The 20,070-nt window shown below is 51.1% G+C and overlaps 1 long non-coding RNA gene across 1 annotated transcript; it reads left to right on the top strand.

Annotated features, from left to right (window-relative positions):
- Positions 1-18,356: 18,356 nt before the first annotated feature.
- On the top strand, positions 18,357-19,800 carry LOC144338972 (uncharacterized). The gene is made up of 2 exons (XR_013413483.1): positions 18,357-18,489; positions 18,595-19,800. It is a non-coding gene; the product is annotated as an uncharacterized LOC144338972 (long non-coding RNA).
- Positions 19,801-20,070: the final 270 nt, after the last annotated feature.

Below are 20,070 nucleotides of genomic sequence, written 5' to 3'. Positions count from 1 at the left end.
TGGAGAGCCCTGGACAAAGGGTTTTCATTTGCTGGGTCTTAGTTCTCCACATGGACAACAATTCACTGTATGAGTTTTAAGGTTCTTTTCAGTTCTGACTTTCTGTGACTCTGAATCCAGTAGGAGCTATTATTTCCTTGATTCCTGCTTACTGTTTTCTTCCCTTCTTCTCTGGCTTCTGTATTAAAACATTATATGTTTATGAATGGATAATCAAAATGCGGTGTATCCATATCATGGGATATTATACAGCCATGAAAGGGAATGAAGTACTGATGCATGCTACAACATGGATGAACCTTAAAAATACTAGGCTAAGTGAAAGAAGCCAGTCTCCAAAGATCACATGTGGTATGATTTCATTGACATGAAATGCTCAGAATAGGCAGATTTATAGTGACAGAAAGTACATTAGTGGCTGCCTAGGGCTAGGAAGAAATGGGGAGTGACTGTCAATGAGTACAGGATTTCTTTTGGGAGTTATGAAAATGTTCAAAAATGGATTGCAGTGATGGCTGTACAACTATGTGAATATATGAAAAACCTTTGAATTATACATTTGAAATTGGTGAATTGTATGGTATGTGAATTGTATCTGAATAAAGCTATTTAAAAAACAGGGGAGAAGTTTAAGAGAAATCGAACATATTTTAAAGCTCTGCTCATGGCATTGGAGGTTAGCCTTGAAAATTAAATCCACTCACAGTCCAACAATTCTATATTGTTTGGGTTTTTAAATTTTTCCCCGGTCAGTTCACCATTATTAAGTTGATTCATTTGAATGTAACTACTTTAAAATCACCCCTTCTTAGAAGGTCTAATTAGCAGTCTAATGGGATCAGAAAAAGGAAAAATGGGATCTGACAAGTTTCCATGCTTGATTTCAGAGTTCATTCAGGTAGTGTCTCTTTTCTCTAGACTCTTTTGTTAGATTCTAATGGAAATCCTATCTGAAGAATTATTATAGAACAGTGCAGCTCATACTTTAATGCGCACTCAAATAACGTGGAGATCTTGTTAAAATACAGATTCTAATTTAGGAGATCTAGGGTGGGGCCTTGGAGTCTTGAACTTCTGACAAGCTCCCCATTGATGCTGATGCTGCTGGCCCATGGACCACACTGCAAGCTGCCAGGCTGCAGAACACTGTTTAATATGACTACCGAGCACTTGCAGTGTGGCTAGTCTGAATAGGGACGTAATGTAGGTGAATGAATGAGATAATATAAGTGATGTCAGTCTAAAATATATACTAGTTTTCAAAGACTTAGTACAAAAAAAGAATATGAAATAATTTTTATGTTAGTTGCACATTGGCATAATAATATACTGTGCTGGGCATGGTGGCTCGTGCCTGTAATCCCAGAACTTTGGGTGGCCCAGGCAGGTGGATCACTTGAGACCAGGAGTTAGAAACCAGCCTGGCCAACATGGCAAAACCCCGTCTCTACTAAAAATGCAAAAATTAGCTGGGCATGGTGGTGCACGCCTGTAATGTCAGCTACTCAGATGACTGAGGCACGAGAATCACTTGAATCCAGGAGGTGGAGATTGCAGTGAGCTGAGATCGTGCCACTGCACTCAAGCCTGGGCAAGAGAGCAAGACTTTGCCTCAACAATAATAATAATAATATTCTGGACACATTAGATTAAATAAAATGTGTTATTTTTTACATTTCAAGTTTTATTTGTAAAAAAGACTGGGAGCATCCCTCTCTCAATTATTCAACTCCCCTTTTTCCTTAATAATAGATTTCCAGCTGGGCATATGGTAGCCACATGGAATAAAGACTGCATTCTCCAGCTTCCCTTGCAGCTAGGTGAGACCTTGTGATATAGTTTGGACATTTACCCCAGCCCAAATCTCCTGTTGAATTGTAATCCCCACTGCTGAAAATGAGGCCTGGTGGAAGGTGTTTGGCTCATGGGGGAAGATCCCTCATGGCTTTTGGTGCTGTTTCCATGATAGTGAGTTCTCACAAAATCTGGTCATTTAAAATCATGTGACCCCCTCCCCCCGCCCACTCTCTCTCTCTCTTGCTCCTGTTTTCTCCATGTGAAGTGCCTGCTCCAGCTTTGCCTTCTGCCATGACTGTAAGGTTCCTGAGGACTCCCCAGAAGCAGGTGCTACTATACTTCTTGTATAGCCTGCAGAACCATGAGCCAACACAACCTCTTTCTTTATTATAAATTACCCAGTCTTGCATATTTCTTTACAGCAATGCAAGAACAGCCTAACACGCTGTGTGACTAAACACTGCATGAAACGTAGGGAGACAGTTGTGCAGCTTCCAAGAACCTTCCTTAAGAGATTATGTCAGTTCACCCCTTGCCTTCCTCTTTTTCATTCCTTCCTCCATCCTGCTGTCTAGAATGAAGAGATGTTGCCATTTTGGACCATGAGGTCAAGGCCATGAGTGGACCAACAGGATGTAAATGTCATGAGGGCAGGGATTTTTGTCTTTTCCCCACTCCCCAACTGCTGTTATCCCAATGCCTAGTTGGTGCTAAATAAATATTTGCTAAGTGAATGAATGAATGAGCAAGCCTGGGTCTCCGATACCGGGGAGGCAATGTCAGCCCCAGACCACCCACCTGGACTTTTACATGAGTCAGAACCAAACTTCTACCTTGTTTATACCAAGCCTAATCCTATCAATACAATTTTTTAAAGTCCTATAATTGTTTTAGGCCATATAAAGTTTACCTAAAATGTTAAGCTAAACCTCGGTAAATTGAATTACATTTCTAGTGCATTGTGATATTCATTTATTAAAGTTGTGGATTATTTTACAAAGCCAAAATCCATCAACTTGTATGTTTGATAAGTTGAAGTTTTAGTAATTCGGGTTTCTAAAACCAAAATATGCCTCCAACAGTACTTTCTTACTAACAATGCAAAACACTGTACAAATTTAATCCAGAAATGATTTTCTTAACAGCCCTAGAACGTAATGTAAGTGAGTTAGTATCAAAGGCAGCATCTTATAAGATAGAGATGAGCTAGTTTCCTTCCCCAACTAAGGGGAAATTTTCCATTTCATTCTGTGTCCATTACACTTCACTGCTCTTAAACTGAATAGGAATTCTGTATCAGAGAGGTTAGGAGTAGCAGACTTTAAGCAAAAACAAGTGTCTTCTTCTACTTTTTAAGAAAAACATTTCATTTCATTTGCTCAAGTTTTCAGCCCTGCTGACCTCTGAGAAGAATTGCACCTTTATGCATTGCTTTTCTAAAGAAAAAAAATAAAAAAGCTTTGAAAAAAAAAGGACTTGATTAATTAACTTTGGAATGCAAACAGGTGGGGGTAAAAGTCCAGTCAACACTGTGCAGAGCACCGTGTCCTCGTCTCCTATTCTCAGGAGAACAAGAGGAGCCGGTAGGATTTCAGTGAACCCGGACAGGGCAGGCTGGACTACTGGCAGGGCTGGGGGTGGGGGTGGAGAGAGGCAAACGGAGAGACCCGGATGGACCAACCCTAGGTGTTTGCACTTGAGACCTTTTCAAGGGCAATGAGAGTTATCATCACCTGTCACAGGAGGACAAAAAGGACACCAATGTGATTTTTCACCCTTCCTGTAGCCTGGAGGCCTTATTCTTCATTCCAAACTCACTGGGCTGAGGGCTTTGAAGTTGCAGAGGCCAAAAATCAGCTGTGGGTCTGTTTGTTTCATGAGTGGCCCCACACTGACACGCCAGCGAATGCCAGCTTCCACTGGAGGGTCCTGGGGCTGCAAGGCTCTGTTCTGTGACACAAGAGGAAATCCAGAAGAGGCCACTTGACTCCAATACAGCATCCTTACTTGCCATGCCATTACCGTTCCAGGCTGGAAGCCTCATGTGTGCCATGAGCCCACTGCCTGGGTATTTATGATCAAGGAAGCTTTTTATAAGAAGGCATCTGAAACCTAAGTTTCCTTTCAGTTGAAAAAAAAAAAAAAACTTTTCTCAAAGTATACCATTGGTGCAGATTTTCAGAGCTGAATTCCAAACAGAACTGAGTAACACGTCTCTAAACAACGTGTTTAAAAACTCTGGGGTCACGAGATACATTGAATGACTGATTTGTGATATCTTGGAGAAGATGGAAATTCTGGCAGGGAGACAAGACATAACTGGCATTAAAGTGCCAGAGATAAGAATGTATATAGTGAGATCCATCTGCGAGGCTAAAAAACATGTGCCAAGCAAAGAATGCCAAAGGATGACGCTGGAAAGACCAGTGGATAAGGCTCTGGCCATGAAACTGGACATTGGCCCACTGCGAGTGGGGAGCCATTGATGATTATAGAGGCTGAGCAGGACAGGACCAGATTTGTTTCTTGAAACATAAATCAAATGGCAAAGTGGATAAATGGATGGCATAGAGAGCCAGAAGAAGCAGCTACTGCAAGCCCACAGATGCAAAACTCAGAGCAGGCAGGATCATGGAGCTGCTCGGCTACTTTGATGGTTGCTGGTCCTGAGGTGGAGGGAGAAATCCCGATGCAGAGGACGTCAGGTTTCTGGCTTGAGACCTTGGGAGATGGAGAAGAAAGAGCAGTTTGAGAGGTGGAGGGTGGAGATGAAGAGGTCATTTTGGATAGTGTGTTTAGGTGCCTACAAGAGTGGCAATGGAGGAGACACTTCTGCAAGACTGCTTGTGTTTATAGGAGCCTCCTTTTTCCAGATTAAGGGATATCTTTCCACTTATTCCCACAGTATCTTCATATGTCACAGGGCAAGGGGATGCTGAGGCCCAACCTGGAACTTGACCCTCAGCACAAGTGGCTTTCAGTAGTAACAATGCATTCTTCCAGGTAGCAATTCCCACCATCTCATCAGCACCTACTATGTGCCCAGCCCTGGTGCCCAAGCTTTCCACTCTCTGTTTATCCTATAACAGCCCTTTGAGTGAGGTATCACCGCATATTTCAAATGGGCAAACTGAGAGCTAAGACTGAAAGAGCCAGTTACATGCCCAAGTTTTCACAGCTAGAAAGTAGCAGAATTGGTGCTCAAACCAGGCCTACGCATTCCCTTCTATGAGACTGCACTCACCACATTATATCACTGCAGGCAAAGGTCAGAATTGAAGCCTAACCAGTTCTATAATGGTATTATTTGCAAAACTCATTCATTCATTCATTGAATTAACACTGAACTCCTATTAATATACAAGAACTAGAAGAGTATATGCACTAATATATATACAAAATATAAATGTGGTCAACCTGACATGGGTGTTGGGGTAGAGATAATGCTTGTGGTTGCATAAGCAAAAATAACAGTTTTGGCCTTCAAGGAGTTCTAAAGCAGTGGTCAACAAACAAAGACCTGGGGGCCAATTCTGGCTCATTACCTGTTTCTGTGAATAAAGTTTTATTGGAATCACAGCCATGTTCATTCATTTACATATCATCTATGGCCACTTCTGTACCACAATGGCAAAGTTGAGTAGATGCCACAGAGATCATAATGTCCCACAGAGCTTAAAATATTTATCTATCCCTTTATTTTAAAAACTGCCGATTCCAGGTCTAGAGTCAGAACCACAGAGGCCATGGAGTACAATAAAATGTAGATTATTAAAAAGGCACAAATAAAGAGCTGTGACCAAGTCGAGGAGAGCGACTAAAGCCGCAGGCAGGATGCACTCAGGAGGAGGTCTTCCAACTGGGCTTTGACAAATGAATGGGATGTTAGCAGCAGACTCCAGTCCGGAGCGCATCCCCCAGGCGGGCCTGCGCACAAGCCAGAATAAGATGGAGGATGCTCAGATGCTCGGGAAGCAGTCATTCAGTTCTCTTTCCAGAGGAGCAGAAGTCATTGTGGTGGGCGGGACTCTGCCACCACTCAGCTATGTGACCTTGAGCCAACCCGCTTACCTCCTTGTCCCCTGACACCAGCCATCTCTCACTGGCCTAGCAGGCTGTGAGAAGCAAGTGTGAGGGAAAAAAATACCTGAATGACTTGTGAAAAGTTTAAGCTGTCTGCAGACCTGGAGGGTGTTCACGACAGTTGTGTGAGCTGTATGTGCACACAGACAGCCTCGAAGATAATCATGCACAGAACCTACAAGCAAAGGCCGGGTGCGGTGGCTCACGCCTGTAATCCCAGTACTTTAGGATGCTGAGGTGGGCAGATCAAGAGGTCAGGAGATCGAGACCATCCTGGTAAACATGGTGAAACCTTGTCTCTACTAAAAATACAAAAACTAGCTGGGCATGGTGGCATGTGCCTGTAATCCCAGCTACTCAGGAGGCTGAGGCAGGAGAATCGCTTGAACCCGGGAGTCAGAAGTTGCAGTGAGCCGAGACTGCGCCACTGCACTCCAGCCTGGGCGACAGAGCGAGACTCTGTCTCAAAAAAAAAGAACTTAAAAGAAAAAATGTCAGCCCTGGATGGAAAGCTGCCTTTGTCCCTGGCTGAACACATACTATTTTAAATAAATTCATTCAATGAAGCTTGGTAAGTTTCGAAAGCGGCCTCCCTGGAGAGGAGTTGTCCTTCAAGCTGGGCATGTGTGGACGTCCGCCCCACGGGACTGCAGTGTGTGCTTCCCAGGGTCTGTGCCAGAGGACTGCGGTGTGTGCTCCCAGGGGTCTGTGCCGGAGGACTGCGGTGTGTGCTCCCAGGGGTCTGTGCCGGAGGACTGCGGTGTGTGCTCCCAGGGGTCTGTGCCGGAGGACTGAGGTGTGTGCTCCCAGGGGTCTGTGCCGGAGGACTGGGGTGTGTGCTCCCAGGGGTCTGTGCCGGAGGACTGCGGTGTGTGCTCCCAGGGGTCTGTGCCGGAGGACTGCGGTGTGTGCTCCCAGGGGTCTGTGCCGGAGGACTGAGGTGTGTGCTCCCAGGGGTCTGTGCCGGAGGACTGCGGTGTGTGCTCCCAGGGGTCTGTGCCGGAGGACTGCGGTGTGTGCTCCCAGGGGTCTGTGCTGGAGGACTGCGGTGTGTGCTCCCAGGGGTTTGTGCTGGAGGACTGGCCCAAGGAACACATTTTGTCTGACGCCATCACACCGGGGTCTTTGCGTATCCTCAGCCAGCTGGCCTTGCACTGGTAAACGCTGTGTTCCCTGCTCCCTCGCCCTTCCTCCAGGAAGCACCTCCTTCTGCCCCAGCCTGGATGATGCTTTTCCGCTCACACCCTTGAACCCACATTCCCAGCCCAAGGGGGAGTCCGCGGCCCCGGCAGTGCAGCCCGCAGCACCTGGCTCGCCTTCCTCTGCCCTGGGCCAAACCCTCAGACGCAGGAGAAACCAGAGCTTGCTCAGCTGGCCAGCACGCGGGTTCCTGTCCAAGTGTTTGTGGCTGGGCTTCCTGCTGACGGAAGGGCGGCCTGCAGCTCTCCTCTGACATCCCGAGAGGTGGCTCCCAGGGCCTGGCCGCCAAGCACGTCCAGCTGGCACCCGGCAGAGCTGCCGCCGCCGCCGCTGCACTCTGCGCAGCTGTCCGTCGACATTCACAGGGACGCTGAGGTCAGGCTGAGAGAGCTATAAAGGGGATTCCTTTGGGAAGAGAGGAAGCTGTGAATCAGAGCAGAAACGCTGGAGCTCAGGCTTGTCCTGGGCAGATGGCCAGAGCCTGCCTTACATACACCCCACCTTCCAGACTGATGGACCCCCTCGCTCTACTAAAGTCCGCCTCCCTCACCACCTGCGAACCTCCGCCGGTGTCCCCTCACGAGTCTCTACCCCAGAGCTTCCCTTGGCCTCAGGTGCACCAGGAGCAGAGCTCAGGCACACAGATGAGAGCCTGCCCTGGGCTATCAGGACCTCACAAAATTTAACTTCACGGAGCTTCCCTTTCACAAGTGCAACTTGGAGAGTGAGAATACTTGCTGGGTATAATGTGTTTATTTTCCCATGTTTCAAGGGCTGTGACATAGGAAACGGAGTCAGACTTATGCTATATAACTCCAAGGGTCTGAATAAGCATAACAGAGAGACAGAGTTTAAATAAGGAAAAACCAACCTACAAAATAGGCTGTCCCAGAAGGTAGTGAGCGTCCTGTTACCAGGGGTATTCAACAGAGATTGCTTGCAGAAACTTTGAAGTGCTAGACTGTAAACTCCGTGAGGGGAGCACCCCACATCTGTCTGCATTCACTGCTGCAGACACAGCACCCAGCGCAGTGCCTGACAAACAGTCACTGCACCGAAGTACATGTGGCAGGAAGGGAGGAAGGAAAAGCGGGAAGGGGATAGAAGATAAAGATGGAGGGAGGACAAGAGTTTGAGTATTTTGCAGAGCAAATTCTTCCTTTAAGGGAGAGGTTGGACTCTTGAATCCAGCTGTCTCTGTTTCCACTGTTACGAGGTAAAGATTATAGGTGCCCTCTGCAAAGGATGTTGTGATATTAGCTGCAAAACACAGCCGAGCAGCTGCCCTCGGAGAGTGCATGTTTCCTGGCAGAAGCCTTCTATCAGAGCACTCTCCATCCACAGCCTCCCTGGCTTCCATCTTGTTGTTCACTTCTACGGAACCCTGAAAAACAGAGAGTCCCCTTTGAAAGATGCAGAGCCCGAGGCTCCAAGACAAGTGAACGGTCGAGCTAGGACATCCTCAGGCTCTGGGTTCAAGGTCCAGCACCCCCTCTTCCCATGCCTGTCAGTCTGTCTCACTGCTGGCCACAGGTTCTTCATCCTTGAAGATGGACGTTAGGGTCTAACAGAATACCTGGTGTTTTAACTATCAGAAGTTCCCCTATCTTTTGAGAAATGCACAGAAAACAGATAATTCTCCAAAAATTATCCTCTTTCTCTGCCTCACTCTGGACAGAGAAAATGTTTGGATGTTACCACAAATTGCAATCACCAATAGAGGATTTGGGAATATCTCCAGAGGCAAGTTTACTTTTCAGAGCCTAGTCCTCTGGATCTCCCCGTTGGATGAAGGGATGCGACGTTCGTTCGTTCTTTCTTTCCTTTCTTTCTTTCTTTCTTTCTTTCTTTCTTTCTTTCTTTCTTTCTTTCTTTCTTTCTTTCTTTCTTTCTCCTGGGACTTTTTTCCTTTTCTTTCCTTTTTTTTGGGGCGGCCAGGGACTGGAGTCTCACTCTGTTACCCAGGCTGGAGTGAAGCGGTGCGATTTCAGCTCACTGCAGCCTCCACCCCTGGGTTCAAGCAATTCTCCTGCCTCAGGTCTTTTGTGAAGGTCTGACCAGCTGACGATTAGGTCGCTCCGGTGCTTGTTTGGCCTCAGATCCATGCCCTACCCTCCCTCTACTCTCTTTTCATCACAAGGGACCTATCCCTGCAAGCTGCATTTGCCAAGGTCCCCATCTCCCACTGCCAGGAGACTGGGAGGAGGAAGAGGGAGGAAGCTCTCTGCCTTTGACTGCTCCGCCTTTGGGCCCAGCCCTGCCAGGGAATCTTGTCCGCGGTTTTAGCTCTCGCCGGGTTCTGGAAGCACCACCTCCTCTCCGTCCGCAGCCCAGAAACAGTGCCTCCCTGTCCTGTGCCCTCTAGGTCACCTTTCCCCATGTTTGCGCTTTCCTCTTTCAGTGTCTTTCCAAGCAGTTTCCCTCTATTCAGGTCTCCAGAACGAATTATGTCTTCTACCTGGACTCTGACGGTCTCCGTGTCAGAGTGAGTTTGTTGAGGCCCAGCCCAGAGAGGGTTAAAATGACAGAAGTATGGGACAGTTCAGTCTTGACCACCACCCCGAGGGTCAGAGAGGCAGGGCCAGGGAGGAGGTTCCAGGAGGGAAGGTCAGCTCTGTATTGGCCTGTGCGTGCGGAGGCCGCCCAAGTGCAGCCTTGGCTCTGTGTGGGGACCAGGCGGCCTGGAGCCGGCCCCAGCTCTCCTCCCACAGGCGCCTTTCCTCTCACGTTCAGCTGCACGAGGCCCCACCAGGCCTGGCCTCCTCCGACGCTATGACACAGTGTCGGTGCCTTCTCACGTCCCTGGGCCAGACCGTGTGACTCAGCCTGTCAGGGCTCTGAGCAGTCCAAGCTTCCAGGCCCGCGTCACCTCCATCAAGGCAGGAGAGGAGGGGCCAGGCCCGCGTCACCTCCATCAAGGCAGGACAGGAGGGGCCAGGTCCACGTCACCTCCATCAAGGCAGGAGAGGAGGGGCCAGGTCCGCGTCACCTCCATCAAGGCAGGAGAGGAGGGGCCAGGTCCGCGTCACCTCCATCAAGGCAGGACAGGAGGGGCCAGGTCCGCGTCACCTCCATCAAGGCAGGAGAGGAGGGGCTTCCTCAGCAAAGGAAGCAGGTGTCTTTCCTCTCCACTCCCAAACCCAGGCCATCCGGGATGCAGGGGAGCGAGCCACAGACTCTACCTTCTCCTCCTGCACGCACCCCTAAGGCCTCTCACTCCCTCAGGCTGATGGGGTCTGACTGGGACTTCTTTCTCTCCATTTTTTTTTTTTTAGATGGGAGTCTTGCTCTGTTGCCCAGGCTGGAGTGCAGTGGCACTCAACCTCACTGCAACCTCCAACCCCCAGGTTCAAGTGATTCTCCTGCCTCAGCCTCCCGAGTGGCTGGGATGACAAGCACGCACCACCACGATCAGCTGATTTTTGTATTTTTGGTAGAGACAGGGTTTCACCATGTTGGCCAGGCTGGTCTCGAACTCCTGACCTCAGGTGATCCACCCACCTTGGCCTTCCACCGCGCCCGGCCCTGACTAGGATTTTTAATAGCTTTACTCCAACAGGGACCCAAGGAGAGGCTGAGAGTGTTATTCAGGAGCACAGACGCACCAGGTAGGAGGGAGGGAAGCTGCACCTTGGCTTCTGCTACGGGCCAGCCCCTGAGCTAAGTTCTGGCACGTATTTCATGTCATCTCATCAGGCTATAATGGGAGAGAGTCAGGCCCCTAAAAATGCAGCAGGCCCCCTTCAATACATCTTCACTGGCTCCTACGCATTCTGCAGAGTTGAGTAAACTATGGGTCCTGCCTTCCAGGAAAGTGACGGACATAAAGTCTGGAATCACCCAAACCTGCCTGGTGTTTACTCCTACAATTAGTGTTTACATGACCTCGGGCAAGTGATTCTTGTCCCCTGAGCCTCAGTTTTCTCATCTATGAAATGGGCGTCATCATAATCTCATCTCGTTGAGTTCTTGAAAGGTTCTCTGTTTTCTCATCTATGAAATGGGCATAATGTTTTCATCGCATTGAGTCTTGAAAGATTTGTGTAAGTAACAAGCTTAGCACGTGGTGAACACTCTTCAACAAGTTTGGGCTTGTTTCTTGTTGAATTAATGAGTCTAGGATACACCTTCGGTCCTATGATAGCATCTTGGAGTAGGAAAGCATTTGGGAAGGCCACCTCACTACTTCTGTCAACCCGGAGAAGCCTTCTGACCCTCACACAGGATAAAACGCAGCTCTTCCTTTCTCATATTGGAAATCTCCAGTGACCTGACCTTAGCGGCATCCCACACGCCCTCAGTCCCCCAGCGGGCCCTGCCACCACCCCTCAGCATTGCCGGATGTGCGGCTGAGGTCCAAGGTTTGGAGAGTTTCCGGGACTGGCCGGGTCACCCTGCGGCTCGGCCGTGTCTGGCAGCCCCACCCTTCCTGGCAGCCAGGCCCTCTGAAATTCTGCCAGCGCCGGGAGAGGGGGAAGGTCTTGCTGGGATGGGGGAGGGCGGGAAGAGGGGAAGCACGGGCCAACTTTGCCCTCCTGTCCAGCCACGCTGAGAATCAGCCCCTGGCAGTGCCGACTGCTCCTCCTAGTGGGGAAGGAAGCGCTTCCTGGCACCAGGACAGAGCGCCTCCACCAGGCCTGCTAGAGGATCACACCTCCATCTCATCCTAAAGCCCCCAACAGCCGAAAAAGCCCTCCCACATCCAGTTCCCCCAGTCACTTGGTGATTTTTCAGGAGGCACAGTTCTAACGCCCATTTCACAGATAAGAGCATTGAGTCCATCTCTGGCTGTGAGGCTATGGCAGGGCTGGGACTGGAAGCAGGGCCTTTCATTTGACTTCTCGTGGGTTTCTTCCGGAGAACCACTTTGTTTTTGTTTTTATTTTTGTTTTGTTTTGTTTTGTTTTGTTGAGATGGAGCTTCACTCTTGTAGGTCAGGCTGGAGCGCAATGGAGTGATCTCGGCTCACTGCAAGCTCCGCCTCTGGGATTCAAGTGATTCTCCTGCTTCAGACTCCCGAGTAGCTGGGATTACAGGCGCCCACCACCACGCCTGGCTAATTTTCGGTATTTTCAGTAGAGACGCGGTTTCACCATGTTGGCCAGAGGGGTCTCGAACTCCTGACCTCAGTTGATCCACCCACTTCAGCCTCCCAAAGTGCTGGGATAACAGGCGTGAGCCACCGTGCCGGGCCCAGGGCACCACTTCGAAAATTGGCATAGAGGAAGAAATGGCCACCTACTCACCCATTGCCCACCCCTTTCCGTCACCACCCCTCACACAAGCCTGGCCCCACCTTGACAAGAGGACTGCTTCATTTCTTTGCCCTGTGTCACTAGAGCCAAGTGCCCCAGGGTGCCTGATTAAAAATGTCCTTTCCTGCCGGATCATCCTGCTTCTTCAAGCTCCACCCATCTCAGGATCAGCCTTCCCTTCCTGACCCCGCTGCTCTACGGGAGGAAAAGGCATTCTGTGCTTCGTGGTCGGATCCGGGGTTCAGCAAATCTCATCCTGGAGCTACCTCCATCAAAGACAAGTTGTGCAGAGGCCCGGGGCAGCTCAGATGCTTGGGTGGCGGTGGTGAGGCACGGCTCCAGCCCTGTCAACAGAACCCACAGAGGTCTTCAGGCTGCCCGCCTTGAGAGCAGACTCTGTCACCCCTGCCCTGGCAAAGACCAATTGGAAAGAAGCCGTTTTGGAGCCAGTCACTCATTAAGGAGGGGGAGGTGGCGCTTGCCCTGTCTTCTTCCTGAAAACAAAGTCCTTCCTTTGGGCTCTCCGGAGACCGGCCTCCCGCACTGAATGCAGCCACAAGCGGCCCCCGGGGAGCCCCAGGTCCTGGGGACAGGCCCCAGAGGCCTGGCTTGGAGACCCTGGCTTGGAGGCTCTCCCAGGCCTCGGAGCCTGCTGTCTTCCCTGGGATAGAGGGGAGGGCCTGCCACCCGCCACCCGCTGCCCAGATCCTGTCATGGGACAGAGCTGGGCCTGAGCTCAAGGACAGAACAGGCAGACAGTGATCTGTGCTTTCTGGGAAGGCAGCCAGTCCTCATGCCCTCGGGCTTCCGGGCACTGAGGATTGTGGCCGAGCAGGCACCCGCCGCTCTGGCTCGGCCCCCTCCAGGCCCAGGGTGGGTGGGCACACCCCATCTCTGGTATCCAAGCCAGAGAGCTGCAGCAGGAGGGCCCTCACACTACACTCTCTGCCTTGCCCGCGGCTTCATAAACTAAACAGTACAGCATCGAGGGGAGCGGGCACGCAGCCTGAGCTCTGAGCCAAGCCAGCCTGTGCCCCAGGACACACCGAGGCAGCTTTTGGTGGGTACACCCTGAGCATGTCTCATCCTTTCCCCCGCAGTGAGGCTGAGCTGCTCAAGGGCATGGGAAAAGCACTGATTTGGCCTCAAAACAGCACTGGGGTCCAGTTCCTGGGCAGTGCTGCCATCCATCTGTGGGACAATGGTGCGTCATTTCATCCCTTGAGCCCGTTTCCTCAGCTGTGCCGTGGGGCAGTAACCTCCGCTGTGCACCTGCCTAGTTGCTCAGTCTTATGGCGTCAGGCAACTGTGAGAGTACCCAAGGCATGATACTCCCACGAAAACTTCTCCCTACTTTTTTTTTTTTTTTTTTGAGAAGAGTCTCACTTTGTCTCCCAGGCTGGAGTGCAATGGTGTGATCTTGGATCACTGCAACCTCCCCCTCCTGAGTTCAAATGATTCTCCTGCCTCAGCCTCCTGAGTAGCTGGGATTACAGGCACCCACCATCATGCCGGGCTAATTTTTTGTATTTTTGTAAAGACACAGTTTCACCACGTTGGCCAGGCTGGTCTCAAACTCCTGACCTCAGGTATCTGCCCACCTCGGCCTCCTAAAGTGCTGGGATTACAGGCATGAGTCACCATGCCCATCCTCTCCCTACTATTAAAGCAAGAGTTTTATAAAATCTTATTGACCCGGTTTCATAATTCAATTTCACATATGAGGAGAAATGAAGACCAGGGAGGGTGTAAGTCACCAGCCCGCAGATTGGAGCTGTCCTCAGGCATCCCTGGAGGCACAGCGAGCAGCCCGGCCAGGCCAGCTGTGATTGACAGAGTTGGTGTCTGCCCACCTGAGGGCAGGACAAGTGGGTAACCCCAAGCAGAGCCCCAGGAGGGAACTGCAGGGGGCCTGGAGCTGACCTCTCATTCTCTTACTTAATGGAGAGACCTGCCCACCTCTCAGAGAACGCAAGGCACTCTCCTGTCCCGCTCTCCCTCTGGGCTACTCAGAGCAAACCGAGGGAACCATGTTTCTAGGAAAGTAAATGGAGCTTGGACAGAATGGGGAAGGGGGTCAAAACCAGGTGCAGGAAAACCATGTCAGGTGGTTCAACCCCGATGGTGAGAACTGTCTTCCAACAGCCAAGGGCAGTCCTATAAGAAGGGATTGGACTCGATCTGACCCCAAAGGGTCTGATGAGGGCTCTAGAGCAAACATCTGTGGAGGGCAGAGTTTGACTGCTATGGGAACTTTCCAACAGAGGACGGACTGAGTCCTTGGCCAGCACACCTCCGGTCACTAGAAGTGTCCGTGCTAGTCTGTACACACACGGTGGTGGGGAGGTGATTCTGGAAAGGAGATCATGAGTTAAGGATATCAGAGGATCCTCCCACTTCCTGAAGATTCCAGGCTTCTCTGTTCACCGTGGGCTGTGAGGTTATCCCTGGTATTAATTAGCAAGTGCTGCCTGAGAGGGTTATTTAGAACATAAGTGCTTGGCCAGAGCACGCTGCTGGTGCCGCCCCAAGCACTACACATATTGTACACATTATCCACACGTAGGAGCGGCCTGGGCGTCCATCAGGACAGGCAGTTTAATGGGTTATAAATGGTTCTGTTCCCACATAACTTTCTGCATATGCAAAAAAAAAAAAAAAAAAAAAAAAGCATCTCTATCCTCCCTGTGTAAGAGCCCACGGAGGCGCCTCACACTGACTGCCACGAAGTTCGCATGTGGCCTTTGCGGTGCCAGGAAAAACAAGTCCGCGCATGAAAACAACCCACCCTGAAATGCGGTGGGCCGACTGCTCAGGGCGGGTGGTCTCCCAGCTGCCACACACGAGTTTGGTGCGTGGCGTTCACCGGCCAAAATCCAAACCCTAGCCACCCGAGGCAGGAGGGGAGGAAGGCGCCAGGCCGTGGTCCGTGCCTAAGGAGGTTGCCGTGGACTCTTGAGGCTGGAACTGCAAGGCTGCGTGGAGCTTCCTGCCTATCCAGCCGCCCCCTCAGCCTGGAGCTAGGCCCGCAGGCGGCAGCTGTGGACCGGCTGCAGGTGTGAGGAAACCAGCAGCCAGGCACCAGGAGGGTGGAGGGCAGCCTTCATTTTAAAAGGGGGCCCAGCCCAGGCCCCCAGGAAAATGCAGCTTTAAATGACAGGATGCTGGGCTCCTTCAGGCGAATTAATGTCGTCAGACCAAGTTACATTTCATCCTGTTTTCATCTGAACCACAGTGGATGTACGTGGGAGGGGCGCACGTGCTCAGAGGTCACCGGGAAGAAGTGAAGGACAGTGTCTCAGAGGACCCGGAAAACAACAGCAGGAGAGCATCATGCCCAAGGCCTGTCCTGGAGCAAATCAGTGGCAGAACTAGATCGAGAGCCACATCTCCAGAGTCCCCATTCTCTTTTCCCCAAGCTCCATGCCACCTGAATGACAGGTTGGAGGAGGTAAGCCCAATCTGATACCTGCTGTCTCTGGGACCCACCTGCCGTGGTTCTCTCTCTCCTCCCTCTTCAGACCTTGGAGCCAGTGCTGTGCCCTCTGCCTGGGATGCTCTTCCCATCTCTGCAGCCGGCTCCTCAGAGCTTCCCCACCTCTGCTCAGATGTTGCCTCCTCCAGGAGGCCTTTCCTGACGGTGCTCTCTCTGCATCACTGCCTCATGCTAATTTTCTGTAAAGCACTCTCTGATGTCTCCTTGTTTGTTTCCGTGTGTGTCTCATCTGTCTCCTTACCTGAAAATTTAAGTACCAGGAGAGCAGGCACCAGTAGGGGCTCAACAAATAGAGTTGAATGACCAAAAGAGAGAATTTCGTGTTTAACTGCAGAGTGCCTGAGGATTGTGAATACTGGTGGAGATATTGTTAAACTTACACTTTGAATCATGCAAGCTTCTCCCTCTGGTGACTCACGAGGTCCCTGCTGGCACCTCCAGGCTTTGTGCTCACAGAACCTGAGACTTCACAGGGAAAAGAGGACAAAAGTGGTTTCCTGGTTCCTTAAAGAGCAAATGGGATTTTCTGAGAAGAACCCTTCTTTGTTTTCCTTCTCCCTCAAGAGAGAGGGTTCACAGCCTGCTCTCCCCTCCCTCCCGCCTCCCATAATTGCTTCCCTCCCTTCTTCTTCTTCCATCCTGCGTATTTGTCATTCTCCGCTTGTGGCAAATTGCTTTTCACCTTTGAAAACCAAGAATGGTGCCACCGATGACAGCCTGGAAGTGTTTTGCAAGCAGGGAGGCGTTTAGCGGTAGAAAACACTGTCGATGACTCCCCCATTCGTGGCATCACTGAAATTGGGTTTACTAAGCATTTATGGACAGCCTATGAGATGGGTACTGTGGAGGACAGCCTGGCGATGCAAAGGTGGGCCCTGCCTCTTAGGGACTCTCAGGCCAGAGATCATTTTTACTCAAGAGATGTTTTATTAAGTGCTTGCTAAAGGCTAAATACTGGTAGGCCTACAGTAAATGAGGACTAGCCTTGCCCTCAAGGAGTTCATTGTCGTGTAAAGAAGGAGAAATTACTACTGACAATTTCAAACCTCAGTTTTTCATTCTGTGAAGGGAGGCATGCAGACGAAAGGAGAGAGTGGCAGGGAGCTAAGGGGGCAGATGGGAAGTTCAGTTGCACACGAGAGGTGGGAGCTGGGCAGGACGAGGTGAGGGTGGTCGTTAGTGGGAAGGGGCATCAGGCAGACAAACACCAGGCTCCTATTACATCTTCCACTGTGCGGGGCAGAGGTGGGCATGAGCTCACTTGACCCAAGGACTGAAAGGAGATTCTTGTGACCGGAAAAGAAGGGAGGAAGTGGACAGCATGAGCCGAGCCAAGGCTGCAGAGGCTGGCAGGGGAAACACGGAGGCCAGGAGGCCAGGAGAAGGTTTGCAGAATGGTTAGTGTTCTATTACAACAAAAAGCCAAGGGGGCGGAGAAAGACAAGGCTGAAATATCTGTTAGGCCCAAGATCATGCTAGCAAGGGGAGTCCAGGGAACCTGGGGCTGAAGGGCTGTGGGTGTGGACCCCAGTCTGGAGGTTGTTGCAGAGTAAGTGATAAATGACAAGGGCCACAGCAGAGTGGCAGGGGTGGGGTGGGGGTGGGGGGATGGCGTTGGCAACTGCAATAATAGTAACACCATGGTCTTCCCGCTTCCCCTTCCACCACATGAAGCCTCCATTTCAAATGCCCTCTCAGACCCCTCCCCCGCTCTTCCCGACTCCACCCCTCTTTCTGCTGCCCACTGGAGATGCTGCCAGGAAAACAGAGGTTCTGGAGAATACGTTCATTCAGCTACAGGGAGAGGAGGAGGCTGAGAAGCCAGAACAGCCAGTTCATCCTGAAAGTAGAGGCCCATGAGGTCCCTTTCTGACCCAAAAGATTCCCACCCCGAGTGAGTCTGAGCACACACGTGTGTGATCTCACACACACACACGTGTGATCACACACACACACACGTGTGATCACACACACACACTCATTCAAACACTCACTCGAAAACTTGCCCCTTATTATTTTACCTGAAATTTCAGCATCTGGAAATTAACTGGAATAAGAAAATCCTTTCCAAGAAATGTGCATTCTGACTCATGCCTTAGAAAGGAATGGTCTGGCTGGGTGCAGTGGCTCACGCCTGTAATCCCAGCACTTTGGGAGGCTGAGGTGGGCAGATCACTTGAGGTCAGGAGTTAGAGACCAGCCTGGCCAACATAGTGAAACCCCGTGTCTACTAAATATACAAAAAAAAAAAAAAATTAGCTGGGTGTGGTGGCAGGTGCCTGTGATCCTAGCTACTGTGGAGACTGAGGCAGGAGAATCCCTTGAACCTGGGAGTCAGAGGTTGCAGTGAGCCAAGATCCCGCCATTGCTCTCCAGCCTGGGTGACTGAGTGAGACTGTCTCAAAAAGAAAAGAAAAGAAAAAAGAAAGGGGAGGGAGGGAGGGAAGGGAGGGAAAGGAGGAGACCCTTGGGAACTGGGAAGTGTAGCTGATGATGAAATATTTTTTTTCTTTGAGAAATGCAGGCCTGGCTCCAATCAGCTAATTTTTCAGACCTTTGATCCATTGATCCTTTGGGCAGTCTGGGCTTGCTTGGTTCAGTGAGAGGCAGCAGAGGACGAGAGAAATTGCGCAGGGCTGAGAGCTGTGAAGTCACTGGGTGAGTCCCTTCCCCTTGCCAGGCCTCAGTTTCCCAGTCTGTAAAATAAGAGGACTGGAGGGACTGACTCTAGGGCCGACTCTGACCTTTTCTCTCCAAGCGTAGGTGAGCGGTGTGACCACACCAGGCCAAGGAAGAAGCACGTGCCCAGCCTGCCATCTGCCCTCCTGTCCTGGAGCCAGCTCTTTCCACCAGCTTCCTTCGTCTTTTAACACTTGGTGAAAAGGAATGACACGTCAGTCACAGCCACTGGCCAGTGCTCACGGAGCATCTGGCAGGAGGAAGCGCCTTCCTGGCTGGCCTCCCATTCATCAGTCAGAGCCGCAGGCTGGGCCAGGTAAGGTTTCAGTGGCTGCTGATGGCGGCTGCCCAGCAAGGGTTCTGGCCAAGTCCGCCCCCTCGTTCCTTTCTAACTGGGCTTTGGGCAGCTTTCAGGACTTCCCAACTCGGCGGCATGCCCACTGCCACAGTCCCCACCCGCCCTGCAACATGAGGAAGGCACGGAAGCCCAAGCCAGGCAGAGCAGCGCTCCCTGCATCACCCACAGGCAGCCCAGGCCTGGATGGCCCACTGGGGAGGGCAAGGAGGGGAAGCGGGGAAGGAAGGCTGTGCCAAGGGCTGTACCTGTGTTTCAGGGGCAGCTGTGGAGCCTGAGCTGGGAGGCAGCTGAGAAAGGCAAGAAACAGGAAGGGGGACAGAAGTCTCCTGGTGGGTGGGCCAGCTCTGCGGCAGGCAGAGAAAGCAAGAGAAAGGACCTCTCCTGCCCCCATCCTAACCTCCCAGGTCCTCCCCAAAGGCTCCGAGCCCTTCCCCAGACACTCCGCAATCTCCTCCCAGTCCCCGCCACCATCCCTCCAGCCCCGATTTAGAGCTGGGCAGTCACGGGACAGACTCTGGTTAAGCCTCAGAAACATACACCCAGCAAGGGGTTTGGATTTTCTCCTTCCTACCCTCCCTCGAGGCTCTTCTGTGGAGGAGGAAGAGAAGCAGATCCAGCCTGGAGAAGCCAGGCCCTGAGGCCCTCTGGCACCCTGACTCCAGCACCCTGGTCTAACGTGCAGTAGGAGAAATGAGGTCTGGAAGGGCGAACAGGCAGTTGGCCCCCCATGAGGCCTTGGCCTCAGGCCCTGGCTGGATTGGCAACAGCTCTTCTTGGCTCAGACAGTCTCCCTTGGAAATAAACCTCTGTTACTCACTTCTTTCCTCTAGTTGGCTGACAAGGGAGTCAAAGCTGTTGGCTCAAATCCTTTTTTTTTCTTTTTAACCTCTCCTCCATTTTTTTTCTGCTGCTAAAAAATTTGTTTTGCAAGATATAGTATATGGCTCTTTTACTTCTTGAAGTTTCCTTAAGAAAATAATGGAGCTTACAAGAAAATTGTGATGACTCCCGGTGTTTGCACAGGACTCCGCTGTGTGTAAAATGCTTACCTGGATCTTTGCAACAGCTCCAAGCTGCAGACAAGGCAGGTTGTTATCCTGTGAAATCCCAGGGGGACTTTGAGGTTCAGAGAGGAGAAGAAGCGTCCCAGGTCACACCGCTGGCAGGGTGAGGGCCCAGGGACCTGGATTCCGCCAAAGAAG

The sequence above is a fragment of the Macaca mulatta genome, chromosome 2 (genome assembly GCF_049350105.2).
Source record: "Macaca mulatta isolate MMU2019108-1 chromosome 2, T2T-MMU8v2.0, whole genome shotgun sequence".
Lineage (NCBI taxonomy): Eukaryota > Metazoa > Chordata > Mammalia > Primates > Cercopithecidae > Macaca > Macaca mulatta.
The sequence above is the reverse complement of the archived record's forward strand: the minus strand, read 5'-3'. Positions and strand labels throughout refer to the sequence as shown.